The sequence below is a fragment of the Prionailurus bengalensis genome, chromosome C1, assembly GCF_016509475.1.
Source record: "Prionailurus bengalensis isolate Pbe53 chromosome C1, Fcat_Pben_1.1_paternal_pri, whole genome shotgun sequence".
Classification (NCBI taxonomy): Eukaryota; Metazoa; Chordata; class Mammalia; order Carnivora; family Felidae; genus Prionailurus; species Prionailurus bengalensis.
The window spans coordinates 99,364,593-99,370,245 of record NC_057345.1 but is presented as its reverse complement, the minus strand read 5'-3'; positions in this window follow the sequence as shown (position 1 = coordinate 99,370,245).

The window sequence follows — 5,653 nt, the reverse complement described above, 5'->3', positions numbered from 1 at the left end:
GTGGTGTAAGACAAGGACAAAGCTGAAAAGGGTTAGGGTAGGTGGAGTTCTGATCACTGAGGGCCTTGAATGCTGTGCTCAGGAACGTGGAGCTCATTCTGTACACAGTGGGGAACCAGTGGAGGCTTTCAAGCAGAGGAATGATAGTATCAGATCTAATAATACCGACCCTTTATGGAGTACTCACTGTGATCCAGGCATCCCACTAAACACTTCACAGCCATTCACCTACTTAGCCTTCATGATGGCCCCCTGAGGACGGTGAATTGGGACAGCAGTTTGGGGATGGGTCAGGGGCAGAATGGTTAGGGGAGAGGCAATAGGAGAGGACATGATTTCAATGGACTAGAGCTCAGGGAGAAGGGCCTGAGTTCAAGCCTACTGGCAGCAGCAATGACAATTGGCATTAGAATTCTGAGCAGGTAGAATCAGAGGACCTGGTGGTCGATTAGCTCCTGGAGTCAAGGGCACCAGTGACCAGATCTAGAAGGAAAGGCTCCAGGTAAACAATGCCAGCAGTCTCAAGACTTAGCTCCCCTACCTCTCCACTAACATCCCAGTCTCAGGAGAACAAGACACTTTCCCACCCGCTGACCATGAGTCTTGGAAATTCAGGAAAGTTATAGCAATGAGGGCTCTTCCACTTGGTCCAGGTGGGAGACCAGATGGGACATGGAAGCAAATGAAGTGGGAGCAATAAAAGCCCTCCCTATATGAAGCACTAACTATGTGGCAGGCCCCGTACTGGGCGCTTCACAGGCCTCAGATCACTTAATGTTCAAAGTATCACTATATTGCTTTACTATAATGAAACAGATTCAGAGAGATTAGGTAACCGACCTGAGCTCACACAGCTACTAAGGGGCAGCGCTGAGACACGCACGCACGCAAAGTCGATGCTTCTGGCTGGTGCGTGAAACTGCCTACACGGTAGATCGACTTCTCACAGGGCGGGCAAGATGTGTCTGGCTCAAGTTGGGTTCGCGCTCACATCTATTCATTCAGTTATTAGTCCAGTCACTCACTTATTCATATATTATGCCATTACTGAGCACCTACTATGTGGTAGGGAGGGTGCTGGGTAGTCAGAATAAAAAAATTAACAAGACGCCATCTTTGCCCTCAGTGAGAACAGTCTAGAAGGGGAGGCAGACAAGCAAACAGGGGAGGGCAGCTACCCTGGCTTGTGGGGGTGAAGGGGGAACTGAAGAAGACTTTCAGAGGTGATATGTAGGCTCAATCTGGAAGGAGTAGAAGGGTGGCTGGGTTCAGGTGAGGAAGTGAGAAGACAGCAGTGTTCCAGACAGTAGGGCTGGTGCAAATGCACAGGCCTGCCTGAGAAATGATGAACTCTGAACTGAGGACCAGAAGCAACTTGGGTTGCCAAAGGCAGAGACGAGAGGCAGAGGAGGCAGAGGCTGGAGAGTAGGGGAAAGAGAACATTCCACTCAGAGTCAAGACATGGGTAGCCACTGAAGGGCAGACTTATATTTAATAAAGCTCTCTCAGGCTGCAGAGGGGAAGAGACAGGGGGCCAGAAGTTGAGGGAGGAGGCTACTGGTACACGTTTGGGACAACAGAGAGGCCAAGGAGTGGGAAAAAGATCTGGAAAATGTTTACGAGTAACATAGGGACTCCTAGTAAGTATTCCAGATGGGAGCAAAGGGCTGGGGCACCCTCAAGGATGCCTCATGTCCTCAGCTTCCTCCACCAGCAGGCTTTCCACTCTAAATGGCTCTTTGCAGGTAGGTGGATACCAGTCAATCCTTATGTTCAATGCACACAGCCTGTGTGGATACCTGTGGTTCCCAAACCACTGCTTTTGGGGGAGTGCTAAGTATCTATGGAGTGAGGCTTCAGTCCTGGAGCCACCAGCCAAGGGAGGGTATAACCCTCTCCACATGCAGGAAAAGGTTAGTTCAGGAGGATTGAGTCTCTCAAGCTCTGCATATTCCCAAGAAACACGTGATTTAGGCATGGCCCCTGGCCAGCTCCTGGGAGATGAGCTCTAGAGTCTCTGGAATATTCTGCCTGATAAGAGTGTTTCTGTATGCCCGAAGTCTTGGGCCATATGTTAGCAGTTTGTTCAGATAGTTTATGCTAACAATGTGATTTGTGGTGAACACCTATTTTGCTCTGGGGATGGAGTCTGAGTAGCTGAGGTCAGCCACACAGCACAGCATGCCTGCATGACAGACCCCCCCTCCCCAATAAAAACCCTGGATACCAAGGCTGGGGTGCACTTCCTTGGTTGGCAACACTTCGCATATGTTCTGACACACTGCTACCAGAAGAATTAAGCACATCCCATCAGCTCTACTGGGACTGGACATCTGGAAGCTTGCACCTGGTTTCTGCTGGACTTTGCCCCATATGCCTTTTTCCTTTGCTGATTTTAATCTTTTACTGTAATACACTCTAACCACAAGTATAAGAGCTTTCCTGAATGCTGGGAGTTCCTCTAACAAACCACAGAGCCTGAGGCTGGTCTTGGGTACCCCTGACACATCCCACCAAGGGGTGACAGCAGAAAAGCACACAGCCCAAAACCCAGTATTTCACCCCAGAGGAGGCAACTTTACAGTCAGGTCCTGCAAAAACAACCTAAGTGGAATACTTTGTGTACCACACAGAGGGCACAAGGACACCTGGAACGCTGGGAGAATATTTCCCAGCTTCTCCAGAATCCAGGGTCGCTCTGCTGTTCTCCCTGTGGCCTCTAGGAGCTTGCTTTGGTTCTGACCTCTATTATCCAACAAAGCATTTTACCTTTTTGTTTTCAGCTTTTGCAAAAAGTGTAATATCCTCCCTCTGCCCCTCCAGTTTGTTTCTTTTGCCAGATAGTTGTGTCAAAACTGCCGGCAATTTCCAGATTCTGTAAAAGAGAATTTGCCCTGAACAACAGATGTGAGAATCTACAGTGTGCCCTAGAAACATAATACATCACTATGGTGTAAATTTATAGGTTATTCGGATAACATGCTGTGATACAACAGGGAAACTAAGCTTCTCAGCAATGTGTATGATCTACAGCCAGGAAATCTGAGGTTCGAGTTGATGTGAATACAAGCCTTCTGTGCGCAACCTTCCTCCTCACTTTACCGCTTGCTCGGTTTGTTGACAGAACGTGAGATGTTGCGAATGAGTGGCACCCACCTTCTCTTCACATTTATCCAGAAAAGGATCTGGACCAATATGTATTTCTGCTCAACTTGCAGTCCAAACCCATTCTTGGCTTCAACTCCAAGCCTAGGCATCAGGAACTTTTTTACAGTATTTCAGTTAAATGAATGACTTTTCAGAATACATCCCTATACACATTTGTAAAGCCACTCTGCATCTCCCCAGGCCCTGCCACGTCCTGGTTTAGCTTCCTCTTCATTATCTCCCTCTCTCCAGTACACCGGGGCCCTCAGTACTGCACCTAGATCAGTGGGAAGCAAGACAGGAGGTTCTTCACCTGTTTATGACCTTGTGTGAGGCACGGCTCAATGTGGACAGCAGAAATATGGGTACTGTAAGCAGAAAGGAACTTAATACAAGAAACGCAGTGGTAGCAAGTTATTGGAAGGGCTAGAAGACTGGATTCTAGGCTGGGTTCTGGAAAGCCCACACTAGAACTATAGAGTTCAAGTCTGTACTTCCATGCCTGCTAACCAAGGGTCTACATCCTCTGCTACTTCCTCCAAACCACCTTTCTACGTCAGGAAGCTAGAGAATGACACTGCTGCAGGCCTTCCCTCTGTCCTTGACCTTGCTCAGCAACAACAACCACTGGAGCAAGACGACAGCCCCTCCCTCACTTCCACAATCCAAATCCTGCTCGTGCACGTAAGGTGGATGCCAGACCCCAGCTGTTGAGGGAAGGTTAGGAATTTTTCCAGCATTCTCAATACAGGAAACATTACTAGGTGAGGGTGGAGACTTGAGTCAGGAGATACACTGCACTCCACTGCAGGCTATTAAGGTGTTTTCAAGATCTCACATTCCGTGTATGACCAGGATCCTGAATAAGAAAAGACAACAATCTCCAGAGAAGGACATAAAGGAGGAAAGTATGCCTTCTGCTACCATCTCCTCTTCCACTGCAATCTGCTTAGAAGTTATTTCCAACTAGTCCTGCCCTCTTAGCTTGTGTCTCTTCTGACTACTTTCAGTCTAGCCCCCTGTTCCTAAGAGTCGACAATGACTCCAAGTCTGAAGCTGGAAGAGATTCTAGAAACAACCCTTTATTTAAAGGAAAAGAGCTAGAAACTTGAGAGTTTCCGTAAGTCTCCCAACTTTATCACTTGGGTCTTCAACTACCTTCATCCAAATATTTAAGGTAACTCAGTGATGCTAGAGATGCCATAGCTTTTTGCTCTTCAATTCAGCAAAGGTTAAAACGTCCTAGCCTTTCCTGTCAAGTGTTAATCTCTTAATTTTGAATACAAGTGGTCCCCCAAAGGCCCTGATTAACTGGACCTTAGGGGGACCTTCCTTAACTCTGATATAGAGAACATAGGGAGTATTCAGAAAGAATATATATTTTAACCAGAGATGCTTGCTTGCTTGCTTTAATGTTTTGAGAGAAAGAGAGACAGAGGGTGAGCGGGTAAGGGGGAGAGAGAGAGAGAGACACAGAACCCAAGCAGGCTCCAGGCTCTGAGCTGTCAGCACAGAGACCGACACGGGGCTCAAACTCACGGACCACAAGATCACGATCTGAGCCAAAGTTGGACGCTTAACCAACTGAGCCACCCAGGCGCCCAAACCAGAGATGTTTTCATTTGTTTCGTTAGTTGCTCTCTCTATTTCTGTTCTCTATTTCCTAAAACAATATGAGGTATGAAAAACAGAGTTTTAAAAAAACGCACACAAAGAGGAATACAGTACTTTGGGATGGGCATGAGGGGCAGATATTTGGCTAGTAAAAAAGAAACGCATTTTGGGACACCTGACTGAAGATTCCAGAACTTCCTGGATATTCCAGTCCTTGGATAACTCTGAAGAAAGACTCCAAGGAATTTGAGAGTGGGAATTTAGGAATTCAGTTAGAAGACACTAAACTGAAGAGCCAGAGAGTTTGTACCACTGAAAGGGACAACTGGTGAACAGACAAGACTGCCTTAAGGCAAGGGTTTCTCAACCTCAATATTACTGACATTTTGGACGAGATAATACTATGCTGTGGGGCTGTCCTGTGCATGGTAGCATGCTTAGTGGTGTCCCCAGCCTGTAGTCTTCAGATGCAAGTAGCAACTCCACAGTCCTCATCACCAAAAATGTCACCAACATTGATAACTGCCCCTTGGCGGGGGTGGGGGGGACAAAATTATCCCCAGTTGAGAACCACTCATTTAAAGTTTAAACTTGTGAATCAGAGAAAGAGAGAAACAGGGGAAGAACCTGGGAAGTTAGCATTTCTCTTTTAATCTCACATATTTCTTTTAGGCGGTGACTTCAGGACCTCAGCTGATACAGACCTTCCTTGACTTACAAGGGGGTTTAAATTGAGATAAACCCCATCATAAAGTGAAAATATCATTAAATCAAAAAATTCATTTAATATACCTAACCTACCTACCTGCTGGACATCATAGCTTAGCCCAGCCTCCCTGAAACATGCTCAGAACATTTACATTAGCCTACAGTGGGGCAACATCACCTAACA